The sequence below is a fragment of the Mauremys reevesii genome, linkage group 7 (assembly GCF_016161935.1).
Source record: "Mauremys reevesii isolate NIE-2019 linkage group 7, ASM1616193v1, whole genome shotgun sequence".
Taxonomy (NCBI): Eukaryota; Metazoa; Chordata; order Testudines; family Geoemydidae; genus Mauremys; species Mauremys reevesii.
Genome location: NC_052629.1, coordinates 122,925,511 through 122,942,615, shown reverse-complemented (window position 1 = coordinate 122,942,615; position 17,105 = coordinate 122,925,511). Strand labels below are relative to the sequence as shown.

Here is a 17,105-nt window from a genome sequence, read left to right as displayed (position 1 = left end):
AAAAAGACAGAGGCATGTCTTAGAGGTTTTTAAGGTCAGGCTTGACAAAGCCCTGGCTGGAATGATTTAGTTGGGAATTGGTCCTGCTTTGAGCAGGGGTTTGGACTAGATACCTCCTGAGGTCCCTTCCAACCCTGATATTCTATAATTCTATGTGAAAACGTGTTACATAAATAAAAATACATATAAACAATCTCAGAACAAACCTCCAACCATCTAGACTAGGAAGAACAGAATACATCATTTAGGAAATTTTTCTAACAAATATACCACTCCATTTTTGATTTTGTCAGTGTAGTTTTAACAAGAGACGGCTGGCCAGGGAAGCGGAATGATTCTATAAAAGGTTAAATAAATTATGCTAACTATATTCAGAATACTTATGTAAAATAAAAACCACATTCTGCTTTTTCATATTATTTCCAAATTTAAATAAATTAGCAGTTTTAATACATCCTGGAATCTTCTCCTCAGCAATAATCTTTCATGATGAATGCTAGGGAAACCAGTGACACATTGTGCACCCTTTATAATGGCTGATCAGGCCACCCTGGCTTTTATTGAACAGTCCTTCCACTGCTCAGCAATCAGAACACACCTTCTCCGAAGGACCCAGCTTAACTTGGTGTCTAGGCCTCAGTTGTCTCCAGGGTAAGTTAGGGGAAAAAAAGATGCATAGAGTGTGTATCTTGGTTGCCTCGGAGATGGAGGTTCTTCAGCAACCCGCAGAGTACTTTAATCCATAACAACTTTTTTTTTTTTAAATTTGGATGCTTATGAGCCAGTACCCACACTGTCAGATTCTGAGGAATTCCACAGTGCTGCAAGTTTGTCTTCAAATAAAATGTGTTTTAAATCTGAAGTATTCTAAAGCACTGCTGAGGATATTAATAGACAAAATCTATATTGTGTCTGTAGTACTTTTTGTAGATCTCTGATTAATTCTAAAATGACAGCCATGCAACCCAATTGCAACAATTGTTAAATTGTTGACTTACACATTTTCTAATGCCCAACTCTTTCATATTACCAAAACACTACAGCAATTCTGTCCCTTATCATTCTTTAATATATTAGGAGATCTAGTTGTCTTGTCTGCAATCATAATTTGAAGACCTTTGCAGTTAATCTGAGTTGTGTTTATCCCATAAGAACATCATAAGAACGGCCATACAGGGTCAGACCAAAGGTCGATCTAGCCCAGTGTCCTGTCTTCTGACAGTGGCCAATGCCAGGTGCCCCAAAGGGAATGAACAGAACAGGTAATCATCAAGTGATCCATCCCCTGTCACCCATTCCCAGCTTCTAGCAAACAAAGGCTAGGGACACCATCCCTGCCCATCCTGGCTAGTAGCCATTGATGGACCTATCCTCCATGAATTTATCTACTTCTTTTTGGAATTCTGTTATAATCTTGGCCTTCACAACATCCTCTGGCAAGGAGTTCCACAGGTTGACTGTGCGTTGTGTGAAAAAAATACTTCCTTTTGTTTTGTTATAAACCTGCTCCCTACTAATTTCATTTGTTGGCCCCTAGTTCTTGTGTTATGAGAAGGAGTAAATAACACTTCCTTATTTACTTTCTCCACACCAGTTGTGATTTTATAGACCTCTATCATATCTCCCCTTCAGCTTGGAAAATAAATGACTAAGAGTCCCAGTCTTATTAATCTCTCCTCATACGGAAGCCGTTCCATACCCCTAATCATTTTTGTTGCCCTTTTCTGAACCTTCTCCAATTCCAATATCTTTTTTGAGATGGGACGACCACATCTGCACTCAGTATTCAAGATGTGGACATATCATGGATATACAGAGAGGCAATATGATATTTTCTGTCTTATTATCTATCCTTTTCTTAATCATTCCCAACATTCTGTTTGCTTTTTTAACTGCTGCTGCTGCACATTGAGTGGATGTTTTCAGAGAACTATCCACGACTCCAAGATCTCATTCTTGAGTGGTAACAGCTAATATAAACCCCATCATTGTATATGTATAGTTGGGTTCCCACATATAGAGTGGTGCCCTGTGCACCATCAGTGACAATATTACTAGCTGGCAAGGAAAGTAAAGCCCAGTACACAGGGGACAATATGGTAAATAAATCAACCTGAGCAAAAGACTGATGCACCAAAAATAACAGCATAACTGGGGGAAAGGGGGAAAACGTCAGGAGCTGGCAACCTCCAAATGGGGATTACACCATTATACGAGCCTGTTTCAGTTGCTTATAACTTCACAAATTTTAACCATTTGAGCTGAAATTATCTATGCCAGTTGTTTGCCTCAGGCTGAATTTTTCTAGAAAATTACAGCCAAAATGATTCAGCCATTTCTGAGAACAAGGATGGGGGAAATGTACAATTTCCCATTGTTAAAAAATGCTGGTGAATTTAAATTAAAAAAAAAAAATAAAGCCCTACCACCCCCCTTACTTTGGGGCAGTGACTTGAAATTTGGAAGGGGGTGGCCATCCCCATGAAAATCAGCCCAAATTTGGCCAAGTTATAAAGCCTTTGGAGGTTGGGGGCTGTGGAAATCACAGTTCGCACATGCCCAATAGAGACCTCTCTGCTTTTGCAGCTAAAATCTCTAAAGATTCCATCCTCACTGAGTCTGCTCAAGCCTCGCTCACTCCTAGTGCTGACCACACTGAGCCTATGCCTTTCTCCGCAGCGAGTGAGCATGGTGCGGCCCAGGGCAGCAGGGACAAAGCCAGAATTTTTCCCGGTTGCTGTTGCTCCCAGAGCGAGGAGCTTGTCTTCCCTGTGTTCTCAGTGTACCCCCTGCAGTGCCCAGGCAGCATGGAGGAGGAAGGTGCCTGATTTGAATGCAGTGGGACACAAGCCCGACCAAGGGAAGAGAAAGGAGAAGATCAGGACAAGGAACCTGGTGAAACAGACTGGAAGGGGGTGGGGGAGAGAGGACTGGGATTTCCCTTTGAGGAGGTTTTATTATCCCTGTTTTAAAGATGCAGAACTGAGGCAGAGATTAAGGCTAAAAAATGTTGAGTGCCTGATCGGAGATGCCTAGCACCTGATTTTTCAGGGTATTTAGTATTATACAGACATCATGCAGTCAAAGCACAGCTCCCATTGACATCAGCTGCAAGTGCTTTGCGCTTTTGTAAATCAGACCCAAATGTATCGACCTGGGCATCCAGAAAAGGAAGAACACTCAATCAGTCATCACCTATGAAAGCCAGGTTTACGTGTCTACCCCAGCATCACGTAGGAATTCTGCAGAAGAGGCAGGGATTAAAGACAATTCTCCAGGGCAGCACACTACTGCCTTAACCCTGAGACCATCCTTTCTCTTCCTGCAATTGCCTTCCTTTGTTCATTACACATCTTCCAACTTCTGCAACAAATGAGGCAGGGCCCCTATAGATAACAGGTTCCTTCACTACCCAACTCCGATTCAATCGCAGAGCAGATCCATCTGTGCACTGAATGAGACAAGGGAAAAAATAGTATGTGATCATGGAGAATCATAGACCCTCAGGGTTAGAAGAGACCGCAAGGATCATCTAGTCTAACCAACCCCCTGCCAAGATGGAGGATTTGTTGCATCTAAACCATCCAAGACAGACGACTATCCAGCCTCTTTTTGAAAAGCTCCAGTGAAGGAGCTTCCATGACTTCCCTAGGCAGCTTGTTCCATGTCCTACTGGTCTTACAGTTCGGAAGTTTTCCCTGAGATTTAATCTAAAACTGCTGTGCTGTAGTTTGAACCCATTGCCTCTTGTCCTGCCCTCTGTGGCAAGAGAGAACAACTTTTCTCCATCTTTTTTATGGCAGCCTTTCAAGTATCTGAAGACTGCTATCATATCACTCCTTAATCTGTTTTCCAATCTAAACATACCCAGTTCCTTCAGCCTTTGCTCATATGGCTTACATTCCATCCCTTTGATCATCTTTGTAGCTCGCCTCTGGATCTTTTCTAGTTGTATTTGTGCATATGGTGTAGCACCTTACATTTGTCTTTATTGAATTTCATTTCATTATCTATAGCCCAATTCTCCAATTTATCAAGATCCCTTTGAATTTTAGCTCTGTTCTCCAAAGTGTTTGCAATCCCCCTCTCCTCCCCAGCTTTGTGTCATCTGCAAATTTGATCAGTATGCTCTCTATTCCTACATCCAGGTAATTAATAAAGATGTTAAATAACACCAGATCCAGAACAGATCCCTGTGGAACCCCACTTGAGGCCTTCCTGCAATCTGACATCATTCCATTAATAGTTACTCTTTGTCTGTGGGTTGTTGAATCCTCCTAATGGTAGTTCTGCCAAGCCTGCATTTTTCCAGCTTATTTATGAAAATGTTATGTGGGACTGTGGCAAAAGCCTTGCTTAAATTGAGGTATATTATGTCCACCACATTCCCCCTACTCACCAAACCAGTTACTTGTTAAAGAAGGAAATTGAGCTGGTTTGGCATGCTTTTTTCTTAGTGAATTCATGTTGGCTGCAAGTGATCACACCTTTATCCTCCAGGTATTTGCAAATTCAATTAATTACACCTCTACCCTGATGTAACGCTGTCCTTGGGAGCCAAAAAATCTTACCGCGTTATAGGTGAAACCGCATTATATCAAAATTGCTTTGATCCACCGGAGAGCGCAGCCCTGCCCCCCTGGCGTGCTGCTTTACTACATTATATCCGAATTCATGTGATATTGGGTCGCGTTATATTGGGGTAGAGGTGTACATACAGTATCACAGTGTAGATACATTGTAGGAGCCCATTAAGGGGGCTGATTAAGATTGCACAGGCAACCTTAATTCTGGTATTTCCTAACCTTTGAGTGCTTGATTTTGCAACCTTATTAATGTTCTTTTAACATAGTCTTTTTGTGTGTAATATAATAAATACAAATAAATTATGCTCACATTGCAAATATCTTTTTGATTATTTCCATCCAAAACCGATACACGAGGCTAGGTGAAAAATTCCATTAGGACAGAAAATACCAAGCTTGCCTGGACATGCTAAATTCAGCAGATCTCCTGATTTTTTCTTCCATTGCCAAGGCACCTGAAACATACCAAGTGCTATTTCTATTAACACCTATTATTTATTAAGTCCTGAGATAAGTGACTTGGAGGAAAAACATATTGACGGGCTGTGTCCTTAATGTTTTTACCTAGGCTATTCCATTTTCTGCGTGTTCATGAATATCTCACATGCTTCCTTCTGCTAGCTCCAGTGGAACAAAATCTAGGAGAAACCAGACAAGAATGTAGGTGGGCTAGGGAGAGGAAGTAGCAGCTCTGCAGTATGTTACCTCCTCCCTTGATCCTGCAGATCCCTCACTCAGTGGCACTGGGGCTTTACAATCCTTGTGTAAGTCACTCTATGCAGTATTGTCCCATCCTTAATGCATGGGGACATTTTCCAAAGAACATAATGGTGACCATGTTAGCTCCCCTTCCACATTGATATCCACCGGCTTCGGAAAGCCAAGTTTGGTGCAGCAGCCCATTAAAAGCCATGCTACAGAGAAAGAGGTCTACACAAAAGCCACTAGGGTAAATCAGGTGCAAGAAATCAGAATCAGGCCCTATGGAGTTTTCTGGACCTTACATGTATTTTTCTTACTCAGATGATAACATGGCCCTACATATTTCAACCAAAGATGACGTGCTAAATGTATTATCTGAAGTACAAAACTGATGAAATGGTTACTGATCATTTGAAAAAATGGAAAAGAGGTAAGATGTGAAAATATCTATTTCCCAGTCTTAGGGCTTAATCCTGGAAAACCTTAAACATGTAACTTTACTCACATAAAGAGTCCCACTGAATATTTGGCTTACTTGCATGAGTAAAATTATTCATGGCCTTTAGTATCTGCAGGATCTGAGGCCCTCTCTCAAGATGTATAATGCCTAATAAGTTTCACCTAAAGTATATACACAGGTTGGTAAATACATTTTCTTGCACGATAAAGAAATCACTTTGTCAACAGATGTTACATTTTTATAATTATTTTTGCACTTGTATCTTTCTATGACATGTTGTATTTACAACATATTCCATCTTGCCAAAAGAGCAATGGAAAACCAACTACTTCTTTAATGTTTAATTAAGAGTAAAAGCAAATTTATGTAGTGATATACCACACTCTTGCCTAGTAATAAAGACAAACATCCCTGCACAGTATTAACACTTACGAAGATAGTCATTTCAGTTTCACTTGGCTTACAAAATGCCTAAAGAAACTTTCGCACTCTTGTACATCATTTCAGATATTTCTGCTGATTTTTTATTTAACTAGTTCTTTGTAGATATCATTTGGGACATTATAGTTTCCACAGTAACATTTTTGGTACTTGAATTAAGTTTTTGATATGCCCTAAAATAATTATATTTGTCTTTAGCAAACATGTTATTTGAGTTTTGAATGAAACTGCTGATAAAGGCTGACAAAAATTACTCCAGTTCAAAATGTGACAGATGTGCTATCTGCCAAGGGATTTCCCTAGAAAATTTCCAATTTTCTTCTATCAGTTTAAAGAAGGTTCATTTAAAATCTGTTAGGATGTATTAATGTGCAGCATTGCATTATGTGCAGTTAAGGATATATGGGGAAAATACTGGGAAATCTAAACTCTGACAACTTGACTTTAAAATTGCTATGCAATCCATCCAAAATCCAAACGTTTTTAAATGAACTAACATTTAACTACTTTGTATGACCCATACTAAACCCTGCAATTTAGTCCCCAACATTATAAAATGTGCATAGTAGCCTCTCTCATTTGATGACTTTTTAAAAACAAATCATGGAAAGCATTTTAAAGAATTCATTTTTCACTGCTGATGTCTGAAACAAGTATTTTAGGATTTCAGTATGTTATATCCCAAATAACAGCAGAAACAAATTTGAGTCCTCTCTGTAAGTCAAGGCAATATGAAGTCTTGGGGTTTTACCTGACTTATCTTTATTCATGAAAGCAAAGTAGCAATATGGCAGAAATTCCTTCATCTATCTTCAGATTGCTAGTAAACCACAATCCTTCCTTTTTAGACAAGTATCCAGCCACAGTAATCAGTTAATTTTTCCCATTCCCTATTAGATTGTCATTTATTCTCTTGGGGCTCAGTGTGGAGGCATCATAACTCCTGTCCTCCAAAGCACTTGCAACCCCTTCCACCTTGGTATCATCTGCAAATTTTATAAGCATACTCTCTATGCCATTATCTAAATCACTGATGAAGATATTGAAGAGAACCAGACCCAGAACTGATCCCTGCGAGACCCCACGTGTTATGCCCTTCCAACATGACTGAACCACTGATAACGGCTCTCTGGGAATGGTTTTCCAACCAGTTTTGCACCCACCTTATAATAGCTCCATCTAGGTTGTATTTCCCTAGTTTGTTTATGAGAAGGTCATGTGAGACAATATCAAAAGCCTTACTAAAGTCAAAATATACCAGGTCTACTGCTTCCCCCTATCCACAAGACTTGTTACCCTTGGTTTGACACAATTTGTTCTTGACAAATCCATGCTGACTGTTACTTATCACCTTATTAGCTTCTAGATGTTTGCAAACTGTTTGCTTAATTATTTGCTCCATTATCTTTCCAGGTACAGAAGTTCAGAAATTCCCCGGGTTGTCCTTATTTCCATTTTATAGTTTGGAAAAGGGCAAACATAGTGCCAGTTGTCTGGAATCTCTCCCATCTTCCATGACTTTTCACAGATAATCGCTAATGGCTCAGATATCTCCTCAGTCAGCTCCTTGAGTATTCTAGGATTCATTTCATCAGGCCCTGGTGACTTGAAGACATCTAACTTGTCTAAGTAATTTTTAACTTGTTCTTTTCCTATTTTAGCCTCTGATCCTACCTCATTTTTACAGACACTCACTAAGTTAGTGAAGACAATCGTCACCAACCTTCGTGGTGAAAACCAAAACAAGGAAGTCATTAAGCACCTCTGCCATTTCCACATTTTCTGTTATTATTTCCCCATCCCTCATTGAGTAACGAGCCTACCCAGTCCGTGGTCTTCCTCTTGCTTCTAATGTATTTTTAGAATGTTTTCTTGTTACCCTCTATATCTCTAGCTAGTTTGATTTCATTTTGTGCCTTGGCCTTTCTAATTTTGTCTCTACATACTTGTGTTGTTTGTTTATATTCATCCTTTGTAATTTGACCTCATTTCCACTTTTTGTCAGACTCTCTTGATTTTTAGATCATAGATGATGTCCTGGTTAATCCAGGGTGGTCTCTTGCCATACTTCTGATCTTTCCTACCAGTGGGATAGTTTGCTCTTGTGCCCTTAATAATGTCTGTTTGAAAAACTGCCAACTGTCTTCAGTTGTTTTTCTCCTTAGACTTGCTTCCCATGGGATCTTACCTACCAACTCCCTGAGTTTGCTAAAGTCTGTCTTCTTGAAATCCATTGTCTTTATTGTGCTGTTCTCCCTCCTACCATTCCTTAAAATCATGAACTCATCATTTCATGATCACTTTCACCCAGGCTGCCTTCCACTTTCAAATTCTCAACCAGTTAGTTCCTCCCTATTTGTCAAAATCAAATCTAGTACAGCCTCTCCACTTGTAGCTTTCTTCACCTTCTGAAATAAAATATTGTCTCCACTACATTCCAAGAACTTGTTGGATAATCTGTGCCCTGCTGTGCTATTTTCCCCATAGATGTCTGAGTAGTTGAAATCCCCCATCACCACCAAGTCCTGGGCTTTGGATGATTTTGTTAGTTGTTTAAAAAAAACCTCATTCACCTCTTCTTCCTGGTCAGGTGATCTGTAGTAGACCCCTACCATGACATCATCCTTGTTTTTTACCCTTTTTATCCTTACCCAGAGACTTTTTGACAAGTCTGTCTCCTATTTCCATCTCATCCTCAGTCCAAATGTATACATTTTTAATATACAAGGCAATACCCTCCTCCCTTTTTTCCCTGCCTGTCCTTCCTGAGCAAGCTGTACCCTTTTATACCAATATTCCAGTCATGCGTATTGTCCCACCAGGTCTCTGTGATGCCAACTATGTCATAGTTGTGTTTATTTACTAGCATTTCAAGTTCATCCTGCTTATTCTCCATGCTTCTCACATTAGTATACACTACAGACATGTAAGATACTGATTTGATTTCCCCCTCCTCCCAAGTTCGGTCTTGTCTCTCCCTTATCCCTGCTATAACAGCCCATGGTCCCCCCAAATTCTAACCCTTCTCCCAGGTCTCCATGTTCTTCAATTACCTGTGGGCTTTGGTCACCTGCCCCCTTCAAACCTAGTTTAAAGCCCTCCTCACGAGGTTAGCCAGCCTGTAGCCAAATATGCTCTTCCCCTTCCTCGATAGGTGGACCCCATCTCTGCTTAGCAGTCCTTCTTCCTGGAACAGCATCCCGTGGCCAAGGAAGCCAAAGCCTTCCTGCTGACACCATCCTCAAAGCCAGGCATTCACCTCCAGGATGCATCTGTCTCTGCCCAGGCCCCTACCCTTTACCGGAAGGATCGAAGAGAACACCAAGAACACCACCTGGGCTCCCAACTCCATCACCCTTACTCCCAGAGCCCTGTAGTCACTTCTGATCTGCCGAGGGTCATACCTTGCAGTGTCATTAGTGCCCACATGGATAAGTGGCATGGGGTAGTAGTCAGAGGGCCAGATGATCCTCAACAATCCCTCCATAACGTCTCGGATATGGGCCCCTGAGATCCAGGGAACAAAGGCTCAAACAGTCTCCAGCCATGTTATTTTGTACAAATTATGTTATTTATTATGTTTCTTATCATAAGATTTATAAAGTTGGTACTTAATTAAGTTCATTCCTTTTATTATTGAATGTGCAGAGGTTGACCCTGTGCAATCCTTGCTAAAAATCCTTAGAGACCGAATTCTGGGTCTCCAGCTGCTTTTCTAGTGGAGTTGGGTGTTTTTAGGCACTGGAGAAGGGCAACAAAGTGAACTCTAGCCCACCCAAAGGTTACACAAGCATAACTAATACCAATACAATTTATCAAGCCATCAGGAACCGGTTGCCAAATTACATTTAGACTCAGTGTGGTTAGGCATTTAGGTGTGACGTAAGTGACAAACGCAAAACAAAAAATAAGAAAATGCCATTGAGAGATTAAAAACAGATTTAATTACATACAGACACTCCCCGTTATTATTCCAATGGGAAAAAGCATTGTGACTTTGGAGGGGGGGGGGAGAAAAGCTGTTTTAACTACCATATCAAACAATCTCCTTTAGACAAATGTCATTAAACATAGTATGATTTTCACATCTGTACATTTATCTGTCCAGTGGTATTTCTCTTCATTTATATTTAAAATTCTGTTTAAACATAACCTATTTTAAACATAACTATTTAAGCATGTGAAACTGTCTGTTTCAAAGACCACACCAGGGAAACTCTTATTAATGCCCTTGGGAATTGTGCAGCCACAGCGAGATGAGATGAGACCCCTAAGGAACTATAACATAAAACAACAATGTGATTATGGCAAATAGGAGTGGAGAACATTGCAAGAACCCTTGAAGTGTATTGAGTGACCTTTGAAAGTATGTCTCTATGTTCCCAACTCCCCAACAAACCTGAACTCATATATTTATGTAAGTAAATGTGCAAAACAGAGTACTAACACTTTTATCTCTTTTGGAGCTACACTGGTAAGCATGGCTTGAAAGAAGCTGAGAGATTGTAAAAGAGAATTAAACACTGCTGGGAGGAGAGAGGTTCAGCCAGGGCCGGCTCCAGCGGCGAAGAAAAAAAAACAAAAAACAGATTGAATTGCCACCGAAGTGCTGCCAAAGAGGACGAGAGGGAGTGAAGGACCCACTGCTGAATTGCCACCAGAGAGCCAGACGTGCTGCCCCAACACTGGAAGGACTGCCGCCCCTTTCTATTGGCCGCCCCACGCACCTGCTTCCTTCACTGGTGCCTGGAGCCGGCCCTGGGTCCAGTTACACGTACCCTCCATGAGAATAAGACAAGCATGACAGACCATTCTATGATCTCTGTACTTCTGTACAACACACCAACCACAGCTGGATTGCCAGCCTTATGGGATGAGACCCCCTTTCTGAGCCTGCGACCAAGAATGGGTGTTGGGTTTCACACTCCACTACCACTCCCAAATCTCTTCAGAGGTCAAAGGATCTCTTGCCTCCTCCTCGAGATGGTTGCAGCAAGAACTCCAAGTCAGTAACTCCAACTTAATGTACAGAAAACATAGCTTGTTCAGCATGGAAAGTGAGAAGATCAAGGAGCATCAAAGGAAAACACTAGATAGGCCAAGAGGCTCTTCTGTACTACAGGTGAATCCCTTCCTCAGCTCGCTGGTACACAGCCATTTGGATAGTGCCAACTGTTCCACAGAGTGGGGCTAACCAACATGCAGAGATGTGGCCCCACTTCCTCCCCACTCCCTCAGATCTGATTTGCATATCCAGAGGAGCAAGGAGGGAGATACCCTTGTGTTCCACTGTGGGAAGGAACTTCCAGTTGTCCTTGGGACTTTCATTTGGAGAAGGCTCCTTTTGTTCCGTTGTGTGTAGGTGCCCATACATTACTCCTCATCATGGTATCTGAGCCCCTCACCCCCTGCCTGCTACAGCCAGACACAATCTGGCGAGGTGTTAGCTGTTTCATCATACAGGAAGGGTGTTTGTGTGTTATATGTATAGCTCTCTCGCTCTCACACACACACTATTTTTTCTCATTTCGGATGATAAATTAAAAACCCTTATTTTCTCCACCAAGACTGGTTAAATGGGTCATCATTTCTGGGAAAAGATTTTCTTTGACAATTAATTTCAATGGCTAACTCTCATTCCGCTGTACTCCAAATCAATTGCACTAACAATCTAGTTTGTGTTAATCCGGGTTCCCCCGGTATTAATCTTGAATAATTGATTCTTATTTTTACACATTAGGTTACCGTTACTTTGCATTGCAGAAGCCGAATGAAGTGTCTACCCTCTAGCTATCCAGCAAGCCACTTATGTAGAGACTTGTCTAAAAAAGATCAGACATGATAAAGGGGCAACAGCCCTTGAAGAGCAGAAATAACATGGGAGTTCATTTCCATTATTTTACGGCTATAAGTTCAAAGCATAAAAGTCACAGTTATGGAACGGAAGGTTTCCTGAATAAAAAGGAAATACTTTTTGTCAAGGTGCCATGAGATTTCATGTTTTGTAGTTTTCATAGCGTATGAAATGTTCTTTTAATGACCATTTTGCTAAGGGAACAGCTTAAAAGGTTGGGGTGAAACCAAAGCTCAGCTGTTACATTGCTGATACTTTGAAACACACTGTATCAAAAGGGGTTCTGGTAGTATATATTTGGGGCCCATTTGTTTGGTCAAACGTGTGATTGGTCACAATACTTTCATAGCTGAGAATGTTGTTTTTTAATTGAGCAGGCATTCTGTTACTTACCCAACGCTTTGAATTGATTCTGTTAATGGAACAGTGCCCAGGCTGCCACAGCAATGGCTTTATATATGTTCCTAAATATGAATATATATTTCACGGAAGGATATGGTGCATGCTTTTATAAGTGCGTGCAGTTTGCATCTACCCAACGTAAGCACGCGATGCCTGATACACGATGCGTCAGGATTCCACACTTCGCTAGGTATGTGCACATTTCCCAGCTTATGCCCGTGCAAAGGGCGTTGTGCGCTTGCAAATCAGGTAGGTGTGCACTTTGGAAATCTGGCTATTCTGTTTAAAGATGCTACACCGTAAAGTCCAGATTGCGAGGATTACAATTTGGGATGAGCAACATGGGAGCATGGAGTTCCATCATCCCAGGACAACCACTGGGGGGGATTATAACACTGGAGGCAAAACTGCTTCCCATCTCTCTTGGCTGCAAGGGGAGGGAATGGAGCACCACTCAATAGGATGGCACAGCCACATTCCCCCATGGGGAGCCCAAACAGCTGTGTGCGCCAGGGTAAATGGGAAGAGCAGGTGTTCTGGCCTCAGCTCCTGTGGGTTGATTTACACTATGGGAAGTGGAACAGTGCCTATACTCCTCATAAGCACAGGGACTGCACGGGGAGAAGGGTAGATTCTTGTGCCTGCCTTCCACATCTGTATGCAAGAGGCAGGAACAATCTGGCCTGACGTATAGAAGTAGGAATTGATTTCATGCTTTCTATTTGTTTGCTTTAAGGAAAAAAGGCACATATAATAAACTGATTTGGAGGGCAGTTGTTCACTAGAGAGTTCTTGAGATAGAAATCATACTCTATCTATATTTATATTTTAACTGAAGTGGAAATGAACAGACTTATAGAATTAAGTCTAGTAGAATCATGCATTTGAGAATGTCTAGAGTACTTTAAAACTCCCCTTTACATTTCCAAATGTTGCTGAGTTTAGCAGATACCAGGGTTATGCATTACACTTACAAACTGCAGATATTCTATGGTTGATACTCAACTGTAAAAGTGAGTCATGGCGTTAAAACCAGCTGTTACAGAAATATCAGGTTCAGTGTGTTCTGTCAAAAAGGAGAGAGATTCAACAACCACCAAATCACTGGCTCAGAAGAACTGTTAAACAGAGCAACCCAGCAGACCTATGGCTAATGCAACTGCCACACAGAAGACATGGTCTCCATTTCCAAGTTCAATCTTGCAGGCAGCAGGGACACAAGTGTGAACAGAGGCTGGATGAACTGGAAGAGGGATGGTAGACTCTTGCATGCTGTAACTGCAACAACCTCAGCATACTTGGGGACAAAGTCTCAGAGAGTCATTTTGTTTGGAAGCAGGAAGATCAGCACCGCCCACAGGAGGGCATACTGGAGTAATTCTTACTCATTGCTTCCAAAGTAGGTGAGAGGGAGTCACAGCCTGTCTAATCCAGGGAATCTGGATTAGGAAAGAGGAAGTAGCCAGCTCCCACCAAAAATATAGCTCCTAGAAGACATCATCTCTGAAGAGAATCCCAAGAGGAGAGGCATATGGGATGATGTACCCTCTCCTGCAAGAATACCTGGTGTGCAGAGAAAGCTTCAGAAGTCCCTCAGGCAGATGTATGTAATGGGAAGAGAGGGATTTAGAATACATTTTAAATGATTCAGTTGAAGGGACAGGTGAAATTTTGGATAGCAGTTGCACCAGTTAATCTATTCCTACTGCACGGTCTCAGATGCTCCGGCAGCAGTTCTCCACTGGGCCTGCGCTACGCTCAGATGTAGCAGAGGGGCGGCTGAAGAGTGCCAGTTGTGGCTCCAAGAACAGGAGTACTTGTGGCTCCTTAGAGACTAACAAATTTATCTGAGCATAAGCTTTCGTGGGCTACCGCTCACTTCTTCAGATGCATAGAATGGAACACGTATTGAGGAGATGTATATACATATACAGAGAGCATGAAAAGGTGGGAGTTGTCTTACCAACTCTGAGAGGCCAATTAAGTAAGAGAAAGATAGCCCAGTACAGACAGTTTGATAAGTGTGAGAATACTTACAAGGGGAGATAGATTCAGTGTTTGTAATGGCTCAGCCATTCCCAGTATCTGTTCAAGCCTAAGTTGATTGTATCTAGTTTGCATATCGATTCCAGCTCAGCAGTTTCTCGTTGGAGTCTGTTTTTGAAGTTTTTCTGTTGCAAAATTGCCACCCGTAGGTCTGTCATTGAATGACTAGACAGGTTAAAGTGGTATCCTACTGGTTTTTGAGTGTTCTGATTCCTGATGTCAGATTTGTGATCTGCCGAGGGTCATACCTTGCAGTGTCATTAGTGCCCACATGGATAAGTAGCATGGGGTAGTAGTCAGAGGGCCAGATGATCCTCAACAATCCCTCCATAACGTCCTATGATGATGTCACTTGAATAGATATGTGGACAGAGTTGGCATCGGGCTTTGTTGCAAGGATAGGTTCCTGGGTTAGTGTTTTTGTTCAGTGATGTGTGGTTGCTGGTGAGTATTTGCTTCAGGTTGGGGGGTTGTCTGTAAGCGAGGACAGGTCTGTCTCCCAAGATCTGTGAGACTGAGGAATCATCTTTCAGGATAGGTTGTAGATCTTTGATGATGCGCTGGAGAGGTTTTAGTTGGGGGCTGAAGGTGAGGGCTAGTGGGGTTCTGTTATTTTCTTTGTTGGGCATGTCTTGTAGGAGGTGACTTCTGGGTACTCGTCTGGCTCTGTCAATCTGTTTTTTCACTTCAGCAGGTGGGCATTGTAGTTTTAAGAATGCTTGATAGAAATCTTGTAGGTGCTTGTCTCTGTCTGAGGAATTGGAGCAAACGCGATTGTATCTTAGAGCTTGGCTGTAGACAATGGATCATGTGGTGTGTCCTGGATGGAAGCTGGAGGCATGTAAGTAAGTATAGCAGTCAGTAGGTTTCTGGAATAGGGTGGTATTTATGTGACCATCGCTTATTAGCACAGTAGTATCCAGGAAATGGACTGCTTGTGTGGATTGGTCTAGGCTGAGGTTGATGGTGGGATGGAAATTGTTGAAATCATGGTGGAATTCCTCAAGGACTTCTTTTCCATAGGTCCAGATGATGAAGATGTCATCAACATAGCGCAAGTAGAGTAGGGGTGTTAGGGGACGAGAGCTAAGGAAGCGTTGTTCTAAGCCAGCCATAAACAGGTTGGCATACTGTGGGGCCATGCGGGGACCCATAGCAGTGCCGCTGACTTGAAGCTATATATTGTCCCCAAATGTGAAATAGTTGTGGGTGAGGACAAAGTCACAAAGTTCAGCCACCAGGTTAGCTGTGACATTATCGGGGACAGTGTTCCTGATGGCTTGTAGTCCATCTTTGTGTGGCAGACTCCAACAAAAAACTGCTGAGCTGGAATTGATATGCAAACTAGACCCAATCAACTTAGGCTTGAATAGGGACTGGGCACAGCAGAACTCAGCTCTGATGTGCCCCATTCTCCTGCTCCACCATGAACTCCAGCCTGCCCCCTATGCCAGGGTGGCATAGAAGGCGACTGCCACCTCCATTAGCTCTGCCAGTGGTGATTCCGGGGGTGGGGGGGGGGGGAATTCTCCACTGGGAATCAGCAGCACAAAGTGGCCTTAGAAGAATGGGGTCTCCAGCCCTCCATATCTCCCAAACTCATGATGGGATTCCTCCAATTTTAGCACAAGGGCATGTGAATTCTCCCTGCTCTGGGCTGTGTTCTGCTTAGAGTTTGAAGACAAGAATCTCTATTATTGCTCCTGGGGTCTGAAGCCATTTTCTCCCCTATGCTCACAGATGGCAGGCCTTGGGTAAGTCATTAGTCTGTTACCATCTCCCATCAAGAGGCTTGTGTGAAACACATGATTCCCTGGGTTAAAGTTTAACCCAGATTCTTCTGGTTTCACATGAGATTTTTTCTCACCTAAGAAATATATAAATTAAAATTGCAGAACAAAGACAAAATATATTCTGTCACACAGTTTATCTTTATTTCTAGACTTCAGAATAACCTCAGTAAAAGTGTATTTCCCCAAGCTGCTCCCAGTGCTACATATCTTCCGTAAAAATTGCCACTCGATATCCCAACTGAATACACAAAACTGTTTCTAGAGCACAGAGGAAGAAAGCTGAGATACCAGGAGCCAGGGCTATTACTTTCTCAAGTTAAAAAAGTAAAGTGTATTCACTCCAGTACATGGTGTCCAGAAACAAGACAGAGAAGACTAGGATGATAGATGAATCTAAACCGAGCAATCCTTTATTCCACAAACAGATCTTGCTAATATAGTAGCATACGAACGATCAGCTTCTCCCCAGAGCCAACCCTGTCTCCCAATATGTGAAAGTATGGAATCTGACATGACAAGTATTGATTCCCCTGCAGGAATTTGTTTGGCCATCACAAGTGAGGTATTATCTCAAGTCAGCATTCAGTCTGCAGTAACAGATATTAACTGTCTCTAAATACACTATATTGACAACGTACTGCGTATGTAGAGAGGTCTGTGTAAATTTAAGCTTATTACAAGCCCTTCATATGTAATTATGTCAAATACATGTGCAGTTACATAGTTTTACTTGTTGATTAATCCATCAAACTATTTTTTTTTAAATCAAAGCCTGCCACCCCTAATGTACTATATGAGGCATAACTCTGGTCCCACTGAAG

The 17,105-nt window shown here is 41.9% G+C and overlaps 1 protein-coding gene across 40 annotated transcripts in view; it reads right to left on the bottom strand.

Annotated features, from left to right (window-relative positions):
* FHIT (fragile histidine triad diadenosine triphosphatase) overlaps nucleotides 1-17,105 on the bottom strand; it is a 997,853-nt gene that overhangs the window by 636,713 nt on the left and 344,035 nt on the right. For 3 of the 40 annotated variants that reach the window (XM_039481751.1, XM_039481709.1, XM_039481750.1), the window contains exons 2-3: nucleotides 5,151-5,224; nucleotides 3,196-3,451 (exon numbers count right to left, since the gene is read on the bottom strand). The exons of 33 other annotated variants lie outside the window; for them this stretch is intronic. The gene's annotated coding sequence lies outside the window, so the exon portion shown is untranslated. Of the gene's footprint in view, nucleotides 1-598; nucleotides 617-3,195; nucleotides 3,452-4,896; nucleotides 5,042-5,150; nucleotides 5,225-17,105 lie in introns of those variants that run through there. 4 more of the 40 variants (XM_039481720.1, XM_039481730.1, XM_039481744.1 and 1 more) reach the window with 4 other exon arrangements.